Source organism: Rhipicephalus microplus, chromosome 1 (assembly GCF_043290135.1).
Source record: "Rhipicephalus microplus isolate Deutch F79 chromosome 1, USDA_Rmic, whole genome shotgun sequence".
Taxonomy (NCBI): Eukaryota; Metazoa; Arthropoda; class Arachnida; order Ixodida; family Ixodidae; genus Rhipicephalus; species Rhipicephalus microplus.
Genome location: NC_134700.1, coordinates 115,066,446 through 115,091,684, shown reverse-complemented (window position 1 = coordinate 115,091,684; position 25,239 = coordinate 115,066,446).

The following is a 25,239-nucleotide window of genomic DNA, read 5'->3' as shown; positions in this document are numbered from 1 at the left end:
TGGTTTGGCCTTTAGGCAATAGACCACTGTGGCGGGCTCACTTTTTTTGCAATATCGGAGCATTTCGCACCTACCAAGATCAAATAATGTGTCAAATAAATGGGCCTGGAATAGAGCAGGTGCAAAGGTGAGCACCGTTCACAGGTTGAGCAGAAATTGAAGTAGCATTGCCAACAGCAAACAAGATTAACTTCACCCATTGGGGCAGAAAAATTGTTGGTAAGTGCACAATGCGGTTTGTGAGCTTGCAAAAATATGAAAGATTTTGGTCTGGTTGCCTTATTCTGAAAGGAGAATATACTTTGTTACATTCTCGGCTCTGGTTTTCATAACAAGAGGCATAAGGTTGTCTATTTACAGGGTCAGCTACCCTGAAAAAAAAAACACGTTGCTCTTTCTGCAGCTCTTTTGTACTTTTTAAGGAAACCAAAGTTGCTAACGTCACTGTGTATTTTATCCTCTCAGTATTGTCCTATAGGCGGCGTTGTCGCTACTGTATTATGCTGAAGTTCTAAGCGCACATCTATACAAGAAGAGATGTTCAGTAGACTATAAACATTTAAGTTCTCAGAGATGTGATACATTTTTCTTAGCTTTATTTTTCTTCTATAATGTGAATCAACATCCGAAAACTATATATAGTGACCTAACCCACATCACTATATGCTAACACGATACGGTGATTTTTGGGAATCATCTTTACAAGCGCTATCAGCAGTCGTTTTGGTGCCGCATGCGATGTCATGAGCTGAATTCGCCCTAACAATTTTCACCTCATAGAGTAAAACACACCTGCAAATATCTCAGCGTAGGCTGAGTACGGCAAAATTTTGCAGCATCATGTGATTCAATATTCAACATATATATCCTAATTGTTTCCAGCTTACAAACTACTTTTCGTATTGTCATTATGTCAATTTTGCGTAAGAATGAAGTTGTCTTCATCAATCTCGCAGTGTTTTTTTTTCAGAGATACTCAAAAAATATTCCGAAGTATAGATATCAAAATGAACGTGGTGAATCCATAAAATGAATATGCCCAAATACATTTCTCCTTGAGGTAACAGTAAATCCCGGAGATCAGTTTTGTAGAAAGATGAAGCGTTACGCAATAAATATATTCGGGTAAATTTTTATTTTGGAGAAGGTGACGCTCCACAAACACATTTTCTAAGTGCACATTGGCATTATGAATAACGTTGCATTGTGCGGCAACTTAGAAAACATCTCACTGGAGTGATTAACGATGACCGATGAAATGAAGAAAAGGGAACACAAGTATTACAGAGGCAAGCTTTCTTTTGCTAAAACTTTTGCCGCAGAAATAGTTCATAGCAGCAGCACTTTCTTGAGTATGCTTTGTTCTAGCCGGCGTTCGTTCGGTCACAACCCCAAACTAGCGAACGAGAAACATTTCTGCCGCTGCAGACGAGCATATGTTCATGTTGTGAGGAGTATGCATCATTATAGCGGCCAAGTCGTTACAAAGGTGATACTTTTGCTTGGTTCAAGAAAACGCACACTCACCAAATAAAAAGAACGCACAACAATACAATCAACGTTTCGGCGCTCAATACGGGTGTCTTGTATTAAAGATTCAGGTTGGCGCACCGGCTTTGGCAGATGGCGACACTCTTCGGCGGTAGTACCTTCGCGGTTTTGCTGGCAACGACGTCGGGTACTCTACTATGGGGACCATCGAGTACTCTACCGCTGGGCTAACAAGCAAATATTTATAACTAAATAAGCCCAAGAAAAGCGGCGCGACTTCATCGAAGAAGGCAAAAGAACCGGTGATTTGTAATTTTTTTCCATTCTTCGAACTATTTTTAGTTATCATAAACTAGTGTCAATCGAATCAAATCAAATGAAATCACTCTTTATTTCGAACATGTTTCTTTTTTCCGACAATTAGGGGGTCGAATATTACGCGATATGAAAGAAGGTGACTGATTATTTTTTCCAGAGAAAATATGGGCAATTCAGAACGCACACGTGGATTTTGTTACAAAACCTTAGCCGTATCACAGGGATGCCTTATGGGAACAGATATTGTTTAACAACGTATCTAAAATTATTATACCATTTCCTCACAATTTCCAGCCCCATTAGTTATCCAGATTTCGCGTGGCACACTACAATTTATTGAAACCTTTGAAGATATAGTAGTTACAGGAAAAGATAATACGTGTTCTAATAGGTGCACTACGCCACCCTCACCCGTAATGCCTCCTGATGCAGGGTAACGATCCCCTAACTGTTCCTTAAAAATGCGCCTTCTTCTACGTCCATGGCACTCTATAATAAACTTCGAAATCAGCGTATTTACTAAAACGACCTGTCTACTTAAAAACACAACTACCTATACTATCCGTCACGTTGAACTGTTATTTATTACTCAACGAAGAGCAAATTATGACATGCGAGGGAGAAAAATCGAATGATTAAAATTACTGATCTCACTGGAGAATGCTGGCTGTGAAACTTCAAGAATAACACGTTTTCAACTAGTTTCACTCATTCGGTACGACTTTTTTAGGTTTTGTTTTTGTTTTTCATTAGAAGTCACTACTACCTTTAAAAAGTGTGCTTCATCAAGCTGTCAAGTACATTGTCCAATCACCGACTCTTTCTTCATGTGCACTTTTGTTTATATACTTAACATTATATGATCATTGTTTCAGTTGTAACTACTTTGTAAATATATCACTCAAGGTAGACGAAATCCTGACTCTTAAACCTTAGTCAGGTCACTTTTGCCATCTTCACCACGCGCTGCCGCTATGTATCAGCGGGGCCCAGAGCCTGTCAAGCTGCACATAGCAGCTTTTATCTTGGCCAAAGCTATTGTGTAACGACGTAACTGTATTTTATATCTATTTGAATGAACGTTTGCCAGTTGATGATTAACGTTACTTTAGAAGGACTGAAAGCTGGGCCAGTTAGGAACAGTATTGAACATATTTTAACACAGCACATGAGTACGCTGACACAAGAGAATAAGGCACAAACTGCAGTGTTGACTTGCAGTTTGATATGTATTAGAAAATATGTACGAAAAAAGAGCACTTTGGCGTTCAGACCAACGTTCACTCTATCGGGGTATTTTTTCAGTGTTCAAGATGTGAGCTGAACAGGCGTTTTTCTTGCTTTAGCGTGGTCATATAGGTGTGACGGTTGAAGTGTTCTTTTTTCCTTAATATCTTCCAATAAACATGCACTTGCAAGTACTCAATGCTGAGGTTTGTCCCTTCTTTGTGCCCGCGTAAACGCGCGCTGAATTCATATATATGTTCAAGTAACGTTACTTCTCTCTTATACGAACAAACGTGTGTTGGGCTTCAAACGTAAAACACTCAATAATCGACAAACACGTTATTGTAGACCTGCAACCACGCTATTGGTGAACCAGTTATTTAAAATAACTATTTTTGATGAAAAATTTACACGTAGTCTACCGACCAAAAAAAAAACGTGACAGGCCACCGGGAAGTCCTACGAGCGGCTCGCTGAAAAGGAAGCTCAAATTTGCTTACTGAAAGCGGAACTGGTAACTGTATACTCTGTGAGTCCCGGGAACTCGTCACCACCCTTCCCGTGTTACTCGCTGGCTGAGCGCTCTTGCTTTGATAAGCATTTAAGATATATTTGGTTTCCACTGAAACACATCAGCTATCTTATATAAAAGGCCTGGGATCGAGCAATGCGGTGAAGGCCATATGCTTGCGTTCCGCGTGTTTTTTTTTTTTCGGTTGCACGCCGCAACGAAAAATAACCCTAGATAGAGAAATTTTTGAAGCCCTCACTGCTGTGCCCCATGTCTTCGGGTTAGAGCAAGAAACACGACTAATAATATTTTGACGCAGCCTCGTTCCCGACAAATAAAAACCAAGACTAAGCCAACCCACTATCGCGATACAAGGCATACATGTAATGGTATAGCACTGAAGAGATAGGAACACTTCTTTGAATAGTATTTCCGCACAGAAATGCAGATACAGGAAAGCATCTACACAGCCGCGATGTTCTTGTACCCGAATACTGCACAGCCTGCAATTTTTGTCAATGACCCTATGAAGAATTTGTAGGGGCGAAGCTCCTTATAACGGCACCCGTTCATCCCTCGTAGCTGTTCTAGTGTGCAACAATTATAACATTTTGACCTCCAAGGTGGTGCCGGTAAGAGATTTCTTCTGAGCGTTATTGAACAAAAAAAAATAGTGCTCAATGTAACATGCCAATGGCTGTTAATGGGGAATTACAGGCAGGAGCATTCGGCTTTTAGTTAACGCGCACGCTGCGATCCCTATTAGCAGCCATTGGCATGTACATTGAGCACAATCTGACAAGGAAGCGTTGCTACGTTATACTCGCTGGGTGTAACCTCCTTAGCTTTAGAAAGGTTTAGCGAGCGTTGAGCCGCAGTGCCATGAATACAATGAACTTGTATATACCATGAATGAACTCGTGGTGGTTAAAAATGGGAAGTAGATACGAAGCGCAAGCTGTAAGAAAGTAAAAGCCGAATTCTCCGCCTCTTATTTCCCACTAGCAGCCATTGGCATGTACATTGAGCACTATCTGGCTGGAAAAGTTTGCTACGTCATACTCGCTGGGTGTAACCTCCTTGGTATTAGAAAGGTTTTGTGAGCGTTGGGCCGCAGTGCCATGAATACAGGGAACTAGTATATACCACGAACTCGAGGTGGTTAAATGTGGGAAGTAGACCCGAAGCGCAAGCCGTAGGAATGTGTGCGTGTGCCACCTCTCGTTTAGTCCTTGGAACGTCTGCTGGATGGCGGTGCTTCTATATGGGGAATATATGATGAAAAGATGCGAGATGGTGGTACTTGGAGTCTTGAATAGAAGGACGAACAGACACACAGACAGATGCACGGATGGACGCATAAACGAACGCAGGGGCGGATGCATGGACGAACGCAGGGACGGACGCACGAACAGACGCAGGCGCGGACGGGCGGATGGACGCATGGATGGTCACACAGACGGACGCATGGACGGACGGAACAAAGAACGAATGGACGGACGAATGCTTCGCCCCTCTCTCCATCATTCACTCCGTGGGTATGCTGCCAATTTTTTGTTGTTCCCTAGAACTTCCTTTTTTGTGTAATTGCATGCAATATGAGAGGTCCATGTGCAGTGTTTTACTACGCGACTTCTTTGTACTCTAAAAGCGTGTAAGTCTAAGTTCTAGTACCATTATTTTAAAAAAAAATATCACCTGTATATACGTACCTGTTAAATAACCATGCATCGGTAAATCCTTGTAAACAGCTATACGGCGATAAATTAAGCTTTTAACGCGATTGCGTTAAATAGCTCGTGTCGCAGAACTTCAAGCGTCAGTGTCGGTGTCTGCGTGAGCGTCGTTGGTTGTGATCGAAAAGTCTTTAACTTGTCCATGACTGAAAAATTGTGGAAAACCTGAATAAAATATGAAATAAAAATACCGGGCTCATGTGGAGATTCAAATGGGACCACTTGCGTGGCAAGCGAAGGGTCTATTTCACAGCCATATATTCACCTATTTATTTATTTATTAACTGATTTATTTATTCATTAGTACGCAAAATGGCAATATTGTAGTACAGTGAAAAAATGCGCAGTTTTACAGTCGAAAATGGTGCAAATTTGCACAATAGTGTCATGCTACTGCTTGTCAGCGAAAATACCCCTCTCTTGTTGGAAATGCCGTGAAAATTATTTTCATGATTTACGAACACACGCGTCCTGTTTACAGGCCTCAAAATACAAAAAGTAATACCACACTAACATAACGTGGTACAAGCATACACTGCTGTCGAGCGTCAGAACGTGTGATTATCTTGACGTCTTCGAGGTTTCATGCCGGCCACTCATTACAACTGGCACACACCCACGGCCAGCGTGTTGCGCGTGTGCCGCTTCTCTAGCCCAGCCGTGACACATGTTATATGGCGCTTATCCTCTTAAACTACGTAATCGGTTCATAGCAAGTTCTAAAACATTTCACGCACGTGACTCCTCGTACCATTACACAGAATGACCGAAATTTCTGCAAAGGTGCTCACTGTAAGCGAGTGACAGCTGGTGTAGTTTCGTGTGGACCACTGAGCTAATATCTGTCAGATAGGGCGTTGACCTCAGCTCTGTGAAATGGAAAATGAAATTCAAGTCGAGGCTTGTTTAAGAATCCGGGTTAAGGCTATGAACACGGGCATCAAGTATTTTCGCCCTTACCGAGTGAACGGGCTTTCACGGCCGGAGTGCGAACCTGCAAAATGACATCATGAAGCCGCAGATATAAAAGAACTCTGCATGAAACGTTGTTCCGATGACTGCGGTACAATGGAAACCACGCTAAAAAGTATAGTGATTTTTTTCACCGAAAAGCCTCTCGGACTAAACAAGCTGTACGGCTGTATTTCTCTCTGAATTCTTTCCTGGATGCTGTTATGACACGGGCATTCAAGGATCACGCCGAAGTTTGGATTTTGGCATGGCAAACAACAATTTAGGCACACAATAGCTTTAATGTATTCAAAAAGCCTGATAATAAATTACAGGAAACAATCTTTCTTACATTATCTTGTGGTGGTTTTGGGACGTTAAACCCCACATAATAATCAATCAACCAATCTTTGTTACATTGCAGCAACACTTATGACAAAAGCACTAATACGAATATTGTGAAATAAATTACACTCATTGACCAGTCAGTATCCGCTAGACCTTCATTTTGATTCCTCTATTTGGATATTGACGACGTTACACTACAAAGAATTATTTACTATGTTGTCACTGCATACACCTCGCTTTCGAAATGAAACCTCCCAACAAATGAAATGATACAGTCCAAGATTTTTTGCAGATGATAGGACGAAACATACAAGTGTTAGTTGCCAGTTGCTGCCGAGAAACATATTGCAACGGGCATGAGCCGAGAGAGGAGAAGAGGAGAAAGACGTGAACAAGCGCAGAGACCTAGGCGACAAGACAAGACAAGACCCATGCCATTACTACCGAACCATCAACTCTGCCCTGCTAATAAACACCCTTGGACTTTAACCGTAACAGTTTTGTGGTGGAGGTGCTGGGTACTCGCCCAAGACGACGGAGCCACTGCTGCTAGGCCCTCGCCGAAGCCGACGCCTCGTGCGACTGCCTCCAACACTACCGGAACTCGAGATGTCCAGCAACGGTGACCTACAGTCATGTTCAACTCCTTTGATGCGGACACGTGGTGCCTGGATGCGTCAGTTGGAGCCACGCCCTTTCTCAGGGAAACCCGGCGAGGACGTGGAAGATTGGCTACAACACTATAAACGCGTGAGCAAGTGCAATCAATGGCTGGGATGCTACGGCTCAGCTAGAGTATGTTGCTCTCTTCCTGACAGACACTGCTCTTGTGTGGTTCGAGAACTCCGAAGAGTCGCTAAGAAGCTGAGATCACTTCGCTAATTAACTCACAGAGTGCTTTGGGGATTCCGCTGCGAAAAGTAAGCGAGCCGAGCAGACATTACTTCAGCGTGCTCAAGTGCCAGGTGAGGCTTGTACCACGTACATTGAGACGATCCTGAAGCTGTGTAAGACGGCTAATCCTCGTATGTCCGAAGAGGACAAAGTCGGCACCTTCTGAAAGGTATTTCCGAAGACGTGTACACCTACTTGATTGGCAAAGAGAGCCTCAATTCGGTAACGGACTTGATCCGTCATTGCCGCACGTTTGAGACTTTGAAGCTACACCGTATCACGCCAAAGTTTGGCAGGCTGGTGAATGTTGCGACCGTTGCAAGCATTGAGGACAGCTGCACTATCCATTGGGACCTTGCTACCCCTGTGAGGCAAATCATCCGTGAAGAACGCGAGTGACGCAGCAAATCAATGAACGCCGTTAAGGCCGAACAGCTCGGTTGCGTTTTTAATCAACCTCGCGAAGCTGCACGAGTGGTTTCTTCGCTGTCAGCTACGCCGCTGTCAGCTTCGCCCTTGCAAACCGTCGAACCGATCCCCTACAACAGCACCACCGTACGTTTCATGACGACGTGACGCATGGCCAACGCGCTTATCGTGGTACGACGATGAATCGGCACTTGAAGATTGTATCTACTACTCGCAGCGTCCGAGGGTGGCTTATCCCGAAGTGTACAACATCGGTCGCCCTTCACTGTTTGCTACAGCTGCGGTGCGACAGGACACATCTCTCGTTTTTGTTGCCACCGTCGCCAGAGGAGGTATGGCCCACCACCGAATTGGCCTAACTTTGAAGGCGTCAACGATGATCATTGGCCGGCAGAACATCGCGCAACAAACGCTAAGGGCTCACAACCGATGAATTCCTTCCGCCATTATAACAGAATGAGTGAGTCGCCAGCATCAGACCGAAGCCTGACACAACCAACCTGTCACTCACGCCGTTCACCATCCCCACGGCGACGTTTTACACCACCGCCTCGATTGGGAAACTAGCCGGAACGGCCGATGGAGGTAAGGTCGCCGGCCGGTCTCCGTCTCTGCAAACTGCTCCTCTTACGATTATGATGTTCCAAAACAAACTGTGTGTGTGTTAATCGGTAGTGTGCCTGCAACTGCGTTAGTGGATACTGGTGCTGCGGTTTCCGTCATGAGTGCCACATTCAAGGAAAGACTTGGTCGAAAGGTTATGTTCCCGTGGAATGGTGCTGTGACGTTTCGTGGTGTCACCGGAGAGTGCTTCGTTCTTCTAGGTAATTGTGTCAAGTGTTTTGTTTGGTGCTGAATATCTTGTCACGGAATTTTCGGTATTACCGCGGTGCACTCATGATGTGATTCTTGGGATCGACTTTCTTCAGGATTGTGGTGCTTCCGTTAATTGTGGCACAGGCGAAATTACGTTGAATAACGTGCTTTTGTCTACGCTTGCTGAGACATCTTTTCCGTGAAAAACTGTTTCGTCGTGTTGAATGATTCTCTTTTAGCACCGTGGTGTTTATCACGTGTTCCTGTTAATCTTACTGTTGCCGACCTTTTATCGTTTGACGCACTAATTCAAGCACTTGCGACGCGTCGCGTGAAGAAAAATGTACTTGTGCTTCGTTCTTTCGTGACAGTTGTGAATGGCGCCTCAAGCTTATGGGCTTTCAATAGTTCTTCGGTGCCTGCTGTTCTTTCACGTGACATAAAGCTTGCCGAGTTCGACGAAATCACGTACGGCACTATCACCGTTTTAAGAGAAGGGCAGCAGTATGAAAAAAGCGAACCCCAGAGAAGCAGTTCTGAAGAAAAGATCTTAAGAATGATCAGCAAGTCGCTACCGTCACATGAACGCCACGCTCTTGCAAGTTTCCTTATGACCCATCTTTCGGTGTTCGATTTCACAAAGGGTGACACAGAGACTTCACTATCGCGTTCTCGTGCTCATCACAGAATTGACACTGGATCTCCACACACCGTTCGTCAAAAACCTTACCGCGTTTCGTCGACAGAGAGGGCAGTGATAGCTGAAGAGGTCACCGATATGTTGCGGAAACGTGTTATCCAAGAGTCATCTAGTCCGTGGGCAGCGCCTGTGATCTTAGTAAGAAAAAAGAATGGATCTTGGCGCTTTTGGGTTAATTATAGAAAACTAAATACGGTCACCAAAAAAGATGTTTATCCGCTTCTTAGAATTGATGACATCACTGATTGCCTGCATTCCGCTGCCTACTTTTCGTCGCTGGATTTGCGATCAGGGTATTGGCAAATACCCATACACCCAAACGACAAAGACAAAACGGCCTTTGTGACACCTGACGGCCTTTATGAATTTAATGTTATGCCGCTCGGTCTTTGTAATGCACCGGCAACATTCGAACGATTCATGGACACAATACTTCGAGGACTTAAATGGGAAATTTGTTTGTGCTACCTAGAAGATGTGGTGATTTTTGGCAGCATACTAAATGAGCATAACAGACATCTCAGTCTTGTTTTAAATTGCATCCAAAAGGCCGGCTTGATCCTAAACTCTAAGAAATGTCGTTTTGGTGAAACGGAGACATTAGTACTTGAACATCTCCTTAACCAAAATGGAAAAAGGCCAGACCCACGAAAAATCAAGGCCGTCAGCTCTTTCGAACCACCAAAATTGGTGCGGGAATTGAGGAGCTTCTTGTCCCTATGCTCATATTTTCGTCGTTTTGTTCCGAGGTTCGCTGGCATGGTGCATCCCCTAACATGTCTGCTTCAAAAGGACGTCCCTTTCAGCTGGACTTCAGTTTGCGACGATGCGTTCTGCCAGCTAAAGTTTCTGCTAACTTCGGGGCCCATACTGCATAAACTTCGATGCGTCCTTGCCTATGGAAGTGCATGCTGGTGCTAGGGGAATCGGCATCGGTGCTGTACTTGTGTACCGTATCAAGGAGCTGAGCACGTAATGGCTTATGCCAGTCGCTCTTTCAACAAAGCTGAATGCAACTATATCGTAACATAACAAGAATGCTTGGCAGCTGTTTTGCGGTACACAAATTTCGACCTTATATCTCTGGACGTTCATTCACTATCGTTGCCGACCATTACGCTTTATGCTGGCCCGAATGGTCGAACTGCACGTTGGGCTCTTCGACTTCAGGAGTACGACTTCGTCATCTCGTTCAAGTCAGGATGCCGCCACGCAGATGCCGGCTGTCTCTCCCGCCTTCCCCTGAAGACGACTGAGTGTCAAGAAGACAGTTTTGACGACTGTTTTGCCTCCATTTCTTCCACATTCTCAGACTTGATTACTTTCAAGAAAGAACAAGAGGCTCATATTAGGTTGGAGCCATTACTTGCCGCAGCATCGCGTTCTCAAGCCAACGTCCGCTTTTGTGTCCATGACGGCCTTCTATACAAGACAAATTATTCGGCTAAAGGCGCACGCTTCCTTCTAGTCGTACCAGAGAGCCTACAATTTGACATACTCAAGGCTATGCACGACGATGCGAAACTTGGTCATTTGGGGTTTATCAGAACTTTGAATAGGACTCAAGAGCGCCTTTACTGGCTCAGAATGCGGAACACAGTCAAGCACTATGTCGCAAGTTGCGAACAATGCCAACGCTACAAGCGGCCTACAACTCCTCCACCAGGTCTTCTCTATCCGCTGCCACCTTTTCATCTACCATTTGATCAAGTTGGTATCAACCTTTTGGGCCCATTTCCACGCTCCTCTAACAACAATTGATGGGTGATAGTGTTCATCGACCATCTAACTCGTTACGCAGAAACTGCAGCGATACCATCCTCGACAGCGGCATGCCTGGCCACGTTTTTGCCTAAATTCATTATTCTTCGGCATGGCGCTCCCATAGTGATTATTAGTGATTGTGGTCGTCAGTTGTTCGCGGACGCCGTTGAAGAATTTGTTCGTCTGTGCAATTGGCAGTTCTGCCATTCATCCCCGTATCACCATCAGACGAATGGGCTCGTAGAACGTACGAACAGGACTCTAACATGTTGGCTATGTACGTATCGCCTGACCACAAGGACTGGGACGACGTTCTCTCCTTAATTACTTATGCGTGTAACACGGCCAAACATCAGACAACCAATTACAGCCCTTTTTACCTCCTTTACGCAAGTTCACCGTTAAGCTGCATCAACACTATTCTACCATTTGACTTCCATAGCGACTACTCTGTCTCCAGAACACTCTGCTTTGCCGAAGAAGCCCGGCGTATTGCTCGTCTTCGTGCTGTGGCTTCGCAACACCGATCAACGGAAAGCTATGACAGCCGCCATCAGTCTGTATCATACTGCAAAGAAGACTTTGTGAGGTTGTGGACGCCACAACGTAAACGGGGCCTATGCGAAAAGTTTTTACCTCAATACAGTGGCCCATTCGTCATTGTTGATCGCTTGAGCGATTTGACATACGTGGTAGCACGGCTGACATCCGCTGGCCGTCGGTCAAACCGGACCCAGCTGGTACATGTCGCCCGCCTTAAACGGTTTCACCCTCAACATTTAGAAAGATTCACACTCGCCCAGCGGGCTTCCTCTGGGCGCTGCGAAATGCAACGGGTATGAGCGGAGAGAGGAGGAGAGGAGGAATACGTGAACGGGCGCAGAAATCAATGCCGTTACTACCGATCCATCAACTCCGCCCTGCTAATAAACACCCTTCGACTTTAACCGTAACAATATCATCCCTAATAAAGCCTAAAAGAAGAGAAGCGTCTTCTGCAAAGCAGCGCAAAAGCAACGAAAGTTGAAAAAATTGGCAGATCCCATGTGCAGTGAAAATCAGTGACATGCGAAGCACCAACGAGAAATGTGTATATGTCACTTTGAAATCAGCACAACGTTACGGGGTGAAGATAAATGATGCCGTACATGACTTCCGTGTCATGATTATCAAGTTTGGATGTATCGTTTACCTTCGTCATCTTTTAACGTCACGTGATCCGAAATTTAGTATATGTGGAGTTAGCGAAACGGCCGCGAGCACGCTATCAACGTGGTAAGTTGTCATGTTCTTACATGAAGCGCGTGTCAGGATTATCATGTTTGCACCAGTCATTTACTTCGTCATTCATTGATAGCACGTAACACCAAATTTGGTATATGTGAAGCTAGCAAAATGGCCGCGAGCGCATTATGAAGGGCCTAATATACTCCAATTTAGCGTTGACGCGCGCACACGCTGCGCACGGCGACGCTACGTTAGCGAAACGCGAGCACTGACGCCAGGCGCGACCAGCAACCGTCGACGCGACCCGTCGGCAACCAGTGTGAAATGCGACATGCAGCTATTCGCGGCGATGCGTTACCCAGACAACAGTGCGTCTCCCTCTTTTCGAGACTCAGGAACACTGGATGCTCTGAAACGCGCCTGCGAGTTGATGGCAGGACCGGCGCCTGTCGTACACACGCAAGCGTGAAGGGACGAAATGAACGCCGGCGAGCACGCGCACCGTGTGACGTCTAAATGTATTGACGCCTTGACTGTGGCATGTAGTCATGTTCTCACTTGACACGCATCTTAAGAATATCATGTTTGCACCCGTCGCATACCTTCGTCATCCATTGGCGTCACATAATACCAAATTTTGCATATTGTTCCGTGGACTGAAAGAGCGAGGAAGAAGAAGAGATCGGACGCTCTCGAGCAATTGCTGATTCCCTCGCTTCGGCATCTTTAAATTTCCCAGTGGTGCTAGTAGCTCCACAGTTTCCTTTTATTACTGCCGAATGATTCAAACGCCCGTTAATCTTAAAAATCAACCGAACGCCGCTTCTACAATATGAAGAATTTCTGCACTTGCAATTCACATGGAACACCTCAAATTGCCTTTCCCGTCAATGTGAGGTGACCCTCCCAAGCTTTCGTTGTAGAGTTCCTCTGTTAAATTTTTATCTCAACAAATAAGGATTTTCATTAACAAACCTATGTGTAGTTAGCAATAAACCGGAAACAACAGATCACTTTCTTCTCACATGCCGCCGCTTCGCCTGACTGCGCCGAATAATTCTTGAAAGACCGATTGGTATGCTCGGATTGCCAGTCAATACATCCACCCTATTATCGTTTGGAGCCAGTCAGTTGGGTGTAGGCCACAGTGCTATTCTGTCAGCACTACATAAATTCATCCAGGCAACCGGAAGGATACGCTGCTAGTGGTACTGCCAGATATATCCAATTCTTTCTCCCCCTTCCTCATTCTTGTTAATTTGTTTTATATATTCTGGTTTATCGCATTCTGCAATTTTTCACGTTTTTTCAAAGGAGCAATATTATTGTTCCTATCTAATTTCTCTTTATTTTTTTAGCAAGCGTTGTAAAAGATGATCTATTATGAGATACAGTGTGGCCAATCCCCTATGTGGGTATGAGCCAAGATATCCTTGGCGACAAGACAAGACAAGACAATGGTGATTCGGCAGTGACTGTAGAGCGCTGACATCTTTTTCAGTGTAAATAAACCCATCACATCCGTAACAGCTTTGGTGGAGCGGTGCTGGGTAACTTGCCATCATGGAACCCGCAGCAGAAGTTCTTCAAGGAAGCAGACGCTTAGCTGGCCTACCCCCGGACAACATCAGCATGAACGACGACACAGCAATCTCATTGACGCACTACGCTGCTGCATCCACCAGTGACACCAACACGGCACAAGGCGTCCGTCGACCTCGACAACCAGACTACTGGGCACCCGAGCCACGAATTTTCTCAGGTAAAACTGAAGAAGACGTGGACGCTTGGCTAAAACACTTCGACAGAGCGAGCCGCTACTACGAATGGGGCGCACCGGCGAAGCTCGTGAACGTAGTATTCTTTCTTGCCGGGACAGCCTTGCTTTGGTTTGAGTGAGAACCATGAACATGTCCTCCCCACTTGGGATATATTTGTTAAAGAACTGAAGGCCTGCTTTGGGGACACGAGTTCCATGAAAAAGAAAGCTGAGCAAACGCTGTCACGTAGGGCTCAGTTGCCCGTTGAGACGTGCACAACCTACATTGAAGAAGTATTGAAGCTTTGCGGGTTTGTCAACGCAAATATGTCGGACGAAGACAAAGTCGGTCATTTGTTAAAAGGCATCGCCGAGGAGGTGTACAATTTTTTGATAACAAAAGAAAACATGAACACTCCTTCGATTTTCAGGCAGCAGTGTCGCGCATTCGAGGCGTTGAAGACCCGGAGCATTCTACCCAAGTTCGGGCGCTTGGACAATGTTCCCACTGTCGCAAATATGGACGTTGCGAACTGCGAAGACATTCCCTTCCTCGTACGTCGGGTAGTTCGAGAAGAGCTCGTACGACTTCAAGCAGGTGACGTTCACCACCAATGCTCGTTCGTCGCGTGCCCCGAACCACCTCCCTACTGTATGCGAGAGCGCCACGTCGAAAACCGACCACGCACAGAAACTGCAGATTTTACCCCACGGCTTTCGTTTTCCCCGACGGGTCGTGGCCACCACCGGATGTCATCATCTCGACGTGCCGCTGCGGACCTCCGACCGTCGTCAACCAGGCCTCTACCAGAAGATTACTATGCGTCATCACAAAATGTTCCTGCGGAGCACGACCCGTCTCCGCGTACTTCTGCCGTCTCTGCTCCTGCTAATGTAAGCCGACAAGTCCCTGTTTGCTACACATGTGGTCTCCCAGGGCATATTTCGCGCTTCTGTCCCAGACGGCCGCCTGCACCACCACGTTTTTCGACGTATCCGGCTCGTATGTACGAAACGCCTGTGCCGCCACGTTTTTCGATGCACCCGCCTCGTATGCACGAAACCTGGACCTCTCACCCGGCCGACCACCGTCCCCGACAGCAATGGCCTAACGAGTTTCGCAGCGAGGCCCCCGCCTCCGAGCGAAGCCTGACGCCGCCTACGACACGGTCCTGCCGGTCGCCGTTTCCGCATCGTCGGTCACCTTTCCCGCATCGGCTGGGAAACTAACTTGTGCGACCGATTGATGTGCGGTCGCGGGACGGTCAGTTTCGCCAATTCCTCCTTCTGCTGTGATGTTGATGAACAAAGTGCGTGTGTGTATAGACGGTGTAGATACTCTTACTCTTGTAGACACTGGTGCTGCTGTTTCGGTTATGAGCCTTCGTTTCAAACATCGTTTCTTGGGTCACAAAGTTATGTTCGCGTGGAATCGTAAAGAAACTTTTCGTGGAGTTGGAGGCGAAGCGTTATGCCCTGTTGGTATTTGTTCAGTTGTACTCACGATTGGTGGACAAAATTTTTAAATTGAATTCACTGTACTGGCTCGCGCAACTCATGACGTCATTTTAGGGATAGACCTCGTTCATGAATGCGGCGCTACGCTTGATTGTGTAACTGGAGAGATTCTTCTACAAAGTACGTTGCCCGCTGCAATAGTTGACAATTTTCCGACTCTGCCCATCGATGCTCTTTCGTTGTCTGAAGATGTGACGATCCCTGGTCGGACAGCAGTGTTTGTACCCGTATGCTCTTCTCATGTCCGCTCAGGACCCTGCACTGGACTTGTGGAGCCTTATCATGCAAACGCCATCAAAAAGAATGTGCTGGTCTCACGGTCTGTCTTTACAGCCATCGACGGGCATGCTTGCTTGTGGGCGCTCAACGCAGCCTCAGAGCCTGTTGTTCTACGAGATGGATTCAAACTGGGAACGTTCGAGGAGCAAGCCACAATTGACGTCAGAATGGTCTCCAGAGTTTCCAGCCATCAGTCATACTGCGCCCAACTACTCAGCCGAGATTAAATGTATGATCAATAAGTCGTTGCTTTCTTCCGTGCAGAATGTCCTTGAGGAGGTACTTACACGCTGCGCGGGAGTCTTTGATTTCGCTCAAAACAAGCGTTGTTCCATGTTGCCCGAATCCCGTATGCACCACCGCATCAACGCGGGAGATACTACACCGATACGCCAGAAACCCCATCGCGTATCCCCGTCAGAGAGGCAAGTGATCGCCGATCAGGTCAACGACATGCTGCAGAAAGGCGTTATTCAAGAGTCAAGCCGTCCCTGGGCAGCTCCTGTTATTTTGGTAAAAAAGAAAGACAACTCTTGGCGATTTTGTGTAGACTACCGCCGTCTCAACGCCGTCACAAAGAAAGACGTGTATCCGCTACCACGCATCGACGATGCTGCTGATTGTCTGCACTCGGCCGCATACTTTTTGTCCGTCCACCTAAGGTCTGGATACTGGCAAATACCAATGCATCCGTGTGACAAAGAGAAGACTGCTTTTGTCACGCCTGATGGGTTATTTGAATTCAGCGTTATGCCGTTGGGCTTATGCAATGCCCCAGCTACCTTCGAGCGATTCATGGACTCCATCATTCGCGGCCTCAAATGGGAGATATGTATGTGTTATCTCAATGATGTAATTATTTTTGGCAAGACATTCCACGAGCACAACCATTGGCTTAGCGTTGTTCTAGATTGCGTCAAACAAGCTGGTCTCGTTTTAAACGAAAGAAGTGTCATTTTGGTGAGCGTCAAGCCCTTGTGCTTATATATCTAGTCGACAAGGACGGCATACGACCAGACCCGCACAAAATCAGTGCTGTCCGAGACTTCAAGCAACCGACGTCTCTGAAGGTTCTCCGTAGCTTCGTGGGCCTGTGTTATATTTTCCTCGGTTTATGAAAGACTTCGCCCAGCTGGCTCATCCGCTGAAAGAGTTGCTTCGCAAAAACGCCCCATTCCAATGGACCGTTGAGTGTGAGGCTGCTTTCGAGCAGCTGAGGTATTTGCTTACTTCCGGGCCCCTCTTGCGCCATTTCGACCCGGAGACACTCACGGAACTGCATACAGATGCTAGTGGTATCGGTGTTGGTGCCGTGCTATTTCAATATCACGACAGCCGCCAGCACGTCGTGGCGTACGCAAGTCGTACTTTGACTAAGGCGGAGAGGAATTATACGGTCAGCGAACTGGAACGTCTTGCAGTTTTTTTTTGCCGTCCAAAAGTTCAGACCTTATTTGTACGGCCGGCAGTTCAAGATCATCGCAGATCAGGATTCGATTTGTTGGCTTGTCGGACTACGTGACCCAGCTGGTCGGTTGGCTCGCTGGGCCTTACGGCTTCAAGAATATAATTATTCTGTGACCTACAAGAGCGGTCGATGTCACGCAGATACCGACTGCTTATCTCGTCTTCCACCTCCAACTGTGGATGCTGATGATGATGATTTCGACAACTACCTGGCCGCAATCTCATTCAACTTCCCAAATTTGGACGTCTTCCGTCACGAGCAACAACGTGACCCTTCGCTGAAACCAATGATTGATGTGGCTCGTAGCTCTAAACGCACCACGCCATTCGTGATTCATGACGCCCTATTATATCGCAAGAATTACTCCAGCCATGGCTCCACACTACTCCTCGTCGTGCCAGAATGCCTGCGTCTTGCGGTATTCCAAGCCATGCACGATGACATCACGTCTGAGCACCTTGGATTTGCCCGAACGCTTCACCATATCCGACAACGTTTTTACTGGCCTCGACTCTGGAAGAACACCAAGCACTACGTGGAAAGTTGTGATGTCTGCCATCGCCACAAACAACCTACCACACCATTGGCCGGCCCACTGCAGCCAGTTAAGCCACCGACATCACCATTCGAAAAAGTCGGGATAGATTTACTGGGCCCTTTCCCCAAGTCTACCATCGGCCGCTGCTGGATTATTGTGTGCGTAGATTACCCGACGCGGTATACTGAAACGATGGCGGTTGCTTCAGCCACATCATCTGATGTGTCATGGTTTCTTCTACACTCGATCATACTTTGTCACGGGGCCCCTCGTGTGGTGATAAGTGATTGCGGCCGACAGTTTACCGCTGACGTTGTCGAAGAGTTGCTGCGGCTTTGTGGGTGTCAGTATCGCCATTCACGCCTTACCACCCTCAGACCAACGGCCTCACTGAGCGCACCAATCGTACCATCATCAACATGCTTTCAATGTACGTCGCAGTGGATCACAAGAACTGGGATGCCGTATTACCTTTTGTTACATACGCCTTTATTACCGCGAAACACGAAGTCACGGGTTATACGCTTTTCTTTCTTCTCTATGGTCGTCATCCCCAAAGTTTTCTTGACACCATACTTCCTTTTTCGACAAACGAAAACGCCAGTGTCGCGCGGACTTTGTGTCGCGCCGAAGAAGCTCGCCGACTTGCTCGGCTCCGAACTCTTTCCGCCCACGCTCGCGCGAAACACCGTTACGACGCAAAACATCCGCCTGTGACTTTCGCTACAGGTGATTTGGTCTGGCTCTGGATGCCCGTTCGAAAGAAGGGACTTTGCCAGAAGTTTCTTTCTAAGTACTCAGGACCATTCGTCATTACTCAGTGTCTAAGTGTGATCACTTACGCTGTTGCGAAAGTGACAGCTCAGAACCGGCGTTCGCGCAAGACGCAAATTGTGCACATTGCCCGATTGGAGCCCTACAACATCCGATCGCTTCTACTCACTCGGTGAGGTTCGTCTGGACCGGAGGGAAATGTAACGCGGACTAAAAGAGCGAGGAAGAAGAAGAGATCGGACGCTCTCGAGCAATGGTGATTCGGCAGTGACGGTATAGCGCTGACATCTTTTTCAGTGTAAATAAACCCATCACATCCGTAACAATATATATGTGAAGCCTGCGAAGCGGCTACGAGCGCATCATCAGTGTGGCATGTAGTCATGTTGTTACATGACATGCATGTCATGATTATCATGCTTGGATGTGTCATATACCTATGTCGTTCGTTCGCGTTGCGTAATACCGAGTTTAGTACATATGAAGCTAGCGGAATGGCGGCTAGCGCATCATGAGCGTAACGTATCATGTTGTTACATGACACGCATCTCTTGTTTATCATGTTTGCACCAGTATCATACCTTCGTCAGCCATTCACGTCCCGTAATACCAATATTGGTGTAAGTGAAACTAGCGAAACGGCCACCAGTGCATCATGAGTGTGGCATGTAGTCATGTATTTACGTGACAAGCATCTCATGGTTATCATGTTTGCACCAGTCACATTTGTCATTATTTCACCTACTGTAGTACCAAATTTGCTATATGTGACGCTAGCGAAACTGCCACGAGCGCATCTTGAGCGTGAGGTGTAGTCATGTTGTTACATGACACGCATGTGATGATCTTTATGTTAGAGTCTGTCGCTGGTGTTCGCCGTTCAATCATGCCATACCATAACAATTTTGCAACATGCATGTGAACGAAACTACCGCAAGGGCTGTAGGACCACGAGATGTATATCACGACATTCATGACATACAATTCATGATTTGTATGTTATGACTTGTCAAATATTTCTTCATACAGTCATGTTTTACCATACCAAGTTTGGTATTGATACCATTACGAAAAGGGCCAGGAGAGCTAAAAGTCGTAGGTTGCTAGATAGATAGATAGATAGATAGATAGATAGATAGAGAGATAGACAGATAGATAGATAGATAGATAGATAGATAGATAGATAGATAGATAGATAGATAGATAGATAGATAGATAGATAGATAGATAGATAGATAGATAGATAGATAGATACGCTCAATGTCGCCGAAATTCTCTAATAATTATTCGAATTTAATAGAATACCCAAATAGTCTTATTATAAGGCAAACTTATTATAAACGGCGATGGCGTAGTCGCTAGAGCACCAGCCTCGCATGCAAAAGGTCCGCGGTTAAAATCCCGGTGCCGCGCATTTCCCAACCGGATTTTTAAAAAATCCGCATGGTGATGGAACTGCATTGAGAGGCCTGGGGTGTGGCCTTACCGGTTACCACCACCGGCAACACACTCCATCACCGGAGAAGGATTGGCCACCCTGGTGCAGTATCTGGCCACTACTTCCCACATGCATACGTCAATTAACTCACGGCTCTTACTCCCCAGCAGCTGCGAAGCGGCTGACCACGGCGGTGGTCAGATTTCCAAAGCAGCAGAGGGTGGTAAGAATCTGTGGATCCGGACACGCCGCCATCGGAACCTGAACTTGGCAGCGTTTAATGCTAGAACGTTATCTGGTGAAGATAGTCTAGCTGTACTAATCGAGGAGCTAGAGGGTGTTAAATTTGATGTAATTGTGCTCAGTGAGGTTAGGACGCATGAGGCTTATACGGTGCCACAGAACGGGGACGTCCTTTGCTATCGGGGCTTGGCTGACAGAAGAGAACTGGGAGTGGGCTTCCTATTTCACAGAAATATAGCTGGCAACATAGAGGAATACATAGGAATAATAAAACAGTGGTAGGTATCGTAATTAAACTGAATAAGAGATACAAGATGAAGGTGGTACAGGCTTACGCGCCTACATGCAGCCAAGATGACGCTTCAGTTGAAAGCTTCCATGAAGACGTGGAATCGGCAATGAATAAGGTAAAAATACATTATACTATACTTATGGGAGACTTTAATGCAAAAGTAGGGAAGAAGCAGGCTGGAGACCAGGTCGTAGGAGATTATGGCATCGGCACTAGAAACGCCAGAGGAGAGCTGCTAGTAAAATTCGCAGAACGGAATAATCTACGAATTTTGAATACCTTCTTCCGAAAACGAGGAAATCGCCAGTGGATATGGAGGAGCCCTAATGGCGAGAATAAAAACGAAATAGACTTTATGAGTGCACACCCAGGCATCGTTCAGGATGTGGAAGTGGTTAGCAAAGTACGATGCAGTGACCATAGAATGGTACGGTCTCGAATTCGCCAAGAGTTGAAAAAGGAACGACAGAAACTTATACGCAAGAAGTGAATCAATAAGCTAGCACTGAGAGGGAAAGTACAGGAATTCAGAGTCTCGCTTCAGAACAGGTACTTGGCTTTTAGTGAGGAAACCAACCTTAGCGTAGATAGAATGAATGACGAGTATCATTACGTATTGTGCAGTGAAAGCTGGAGGCAGGGTAGTTAGACAGGACACTGGCAAGCTTTTCCAGGAAACGAAGGATCTCATTACGAAGCGTCAAATCATGAAAGTCTCAAGAATAACAGACAAAATTGAACTGGCAGAGCTTTCGAAGTTCATTAGTATGCGTAAGGTATGCGATGTAAGAAGGTATAATATGAAGAGAAATGAACACGCTCTAAAAAACGGAGGAAGCGTCAAAGCAGTGAAGAAACTTCGGATAGGCAAAAATAGGATGTATGCACTAAGGGACAAAGAAGGCAGTATAACTACCAATATTGATAGGATAGTTACAGTAGCCGGCACAACCACGACCTTAAAACTATAAGAACTAGCAGTAACCCAGTTGACACCCCACCAGTAATGATACAAGAAGTAGGAAAAGCTTCGGAGAGCTTGCAAAGGGGCAAAGCTGCTGGTCAGGATCAGGTAACATCAGATCTGCTGAAAGATGGAGGACAGATTGTGTTAGAAAAACTAGCCACCCTGTATACGAGGTGTCTCCTGACGGGAAGAGTACCAGACTTTTGGAAGAATGCTAACATCATCTTAATACATGAGAAATGAGATGATAAGGACTTGAAGAATTACAAGCCGATCAGCTTGCTCTCTGTAGTATACAAGCTATTTACAAAGGTGATTGCTAACCCTGTATACGAGGTGTCTCCTGACGGGAAGAGTACCAGACTTTTGGAAGAATGCTAACATCATCTTAATACATGAGAAATGAGATGATAAGGACTTGAAGAATTACAAGCCGATCAGCTTGCTCTCTGTAGTATACAAGCTATTTACAAAGGTGATTGCTAACATAGTAAAGAAAACATTAGAATTCAACCAACCAAAGGAGCAAGAAGAATTTCGAACAGGCTACTCAACAATCGACCACATTCATACTATCAATCATGTAATAGAAAAATGCTCAGAATATAACCAACCACTATACATAGCCTTCATAGATTACGAGAAGGCGTTTGTTTCAGTTGAAACATCAGCCATCATGCATACACTGCAGAATCAGGGCGTCGATGAAGTATATACAAACATCCTGGAAGAAATATACAGGAGATCATTTGCTACCATAGTGCTTCATAAAGAAAGCAACAGAATACCAATTAAGAAGCATGTAAGGCAGGGTGACAAAATCTCCCCAATGCTATTTACCGCGTGCTTACAGGAGGTTTGCGCAGGCCTAGAATGGGAACAGTAAATAACGCATAAGAGTTAATGGAGAGTACCATAGTAACCTGCGCTTCGCCGATGACATTGCAGTGCTGAGTAATTCAGGGGACAAATTGCAACTCATGATTACGGAGTCGGACAAGGAAAGCAGAATGGTGGGTCCTAAAATTAATCTGCAGAAAACGACAGTGATCTACAACAACCTCGGAAAAGAGCAGCGCTTCGTGATAGGTAATACTGCACTTCAAGTTCTAAAAGACTATCTTTACTTAGGGCAGGTAATAACCGTGGAGCCGAACCACTAGATAGCAGTAACTAGAAGAATAAGAATGGAGTGGAGAACACTTGGCAAGCACTCTCATATATGACAGGTAGATTGCCACTATCCCTCAAGAGGAAGGTGTATAACAGCTGTATCTTGCTGGTACTTAGCTACGGAGCAGAGACCTGTGAAGACTTACAAAGAGGGTTCAGCCTACATTGAGGACAACGCAGCGAGCCATGGAAAGAAATATGGTAAGTGTAACCTTAAGAGACAAGAAGAGAGCAGAGCTGATTAGGGAATAAACGGGGGTTAAGGATATCATAGTTGAAATCAAGAAGAGAAAATGGACATGGGCCGGGCATGTAGCGCGTAGACAGAACGACTACTGGTCATTAAGGGTAACTAACTGGATTCCTAGAGAAGGAAAGGGAGTTAGGGGGAAAGAGAAGGTTAGGTGGGCAGATGATATTAAGAAGTTTGCGTGTATAAATTGGCAGCAGCAAGCACAGGACCGGGTTAATTGGTGGGACATGGGAGAGGGCTTTGTCCTGCAGTGGACGTAGTCAGACCGATGATGATGATGATGATGATGCTGATGACGACGACGACGACAACGATGATGATGGTGATGAGGAGGAGGATGAGGATGACGATGAAGATGATGATGATGATGATGATGATGATGATGATGATGATGATGATGATGGCAAACTTGCCACTATGCGTGCAATGCTAATTGCCACGCGCCGTCTTGGGAATATTTTGAGCTTGTCGTGATTGTCGCCGACCGGAGGTGGCGTGTGCTGACGAGGAGTGGACGCCTGCCGGGAGACCCAAGTGACCATTGCTACGTTCATACCACTGTTCAGACATACGCATAGCACGCGCGAGTGTCAAGGACGCCCAGACGGTACATTTTTTATGCGGCGCACATAGAAGTGGCATTACGCCTTGAACCTTCACTTTTCCAGCGGACCTCATTCACCCACAGAACATGCGATGAATCATCCAAAGTTAAACCTTTTAACTTCACTCGGCAATTCTCTGGGACAACTGAACGGAGATAAACAAACATTTTGCATCAATCATAGCATGCTTGCAGGACCTAGAAACTTGGCAGTGATTGCTTTTTAGTTGCTTTGTTACTTCTAAGATCACTCAGAATTTGACTTAGCAGCTTGTGTGCGTTGGTAATTCTTTACAAAGCATATACCGCCTGAAACATACGGGCACAAGGAAGACTGACACGCACGGCTCTGTGTGCGTGCTATTGTGTTTAAATATGTCGCACCACCATTGCCATTTTGATGCAGTGATTTTGGAGCAATAAAACCTCAACATGCAAAAGTCTCGAAGTTTCATGTAAACTGGCGTGTACGCTTGCAAAGAGAAAAGCGCGCTTCGGGACTCTCTGTCCCGTAAGTTCAAAACGGTAGTACATAATGTACGAAGTACAGAGATCACAAAAACACAGCTGCAAACGCGGAGAAGTAACCACACATGGAAATTAAAATAACTTCTAGTATTTTGGCACAAGCATGGTATATAAAATGAAGTAGACTGCAGTTCGTTTCATTTTTGCTAATGCCTCTGTGCTACTATGATATATCAGGTAAGTATGAATATCTCAGAGTACATTTTTTCGGACCTAAAAATGCTCTTTGTGTATGCGGAAAGAAAATTTCGAATAGGTGTAAGTAATTTCCCTTAGAATAAAGAAAAACTGTTGAGACCTGAGCACAACACACAACCAGTGTTTTAGTAACAATGTTAAATGGAAAATGAACATTACGTGACTACAATTTCCGTTACAATTTTTCTAATATCGCCTATACTTTCGCTGGCATGAATGTCAGTCATTTCTCTATAATATCTTTTTCCAACGAACAGAACAAATTTTTAAATTTATCTTTTTTTTTGTTTATTTACAGCGAGGGTCTCGTTTTGGCAGACATAGTGCCTTCAGCTGGTATGAAAGGTATTATTTGTCAGCTGCCTGCTCACTGACGTAGTAAGTCACGCCGATGGACGAAGAAAATGAGTGTTCCACACTTGCTGCAATGACAACAGGCGGCGCTGACTGTCGCTTCCAAGCTCAATGCACATAGAAGGAAAATCAGAGTAAAAGAACGGCAGGGAGGTTAACCTACCTATAGGCAGCCGGTTTGCCACCCTGCGCATGGGAGGGTGATGGGGGAGGTGAAATATAGAGCAGAGAGGGAAGAGAGATAAACACAGCACATTCGGCAGCACACGCGCACACACTCGGTCAAACAATGCACATACATACCCATACCCAATAAAGTGGATGGGGTGGTAGCGGCGGCCATAACTGAGTTGGAAGTGTATCGAACGAGTTATTCGAAGGTCGCAAGTTCGGTTGGTGCGGACGGCAAGTTATCTTTCCATCCACTTTTTTTCTTCACAA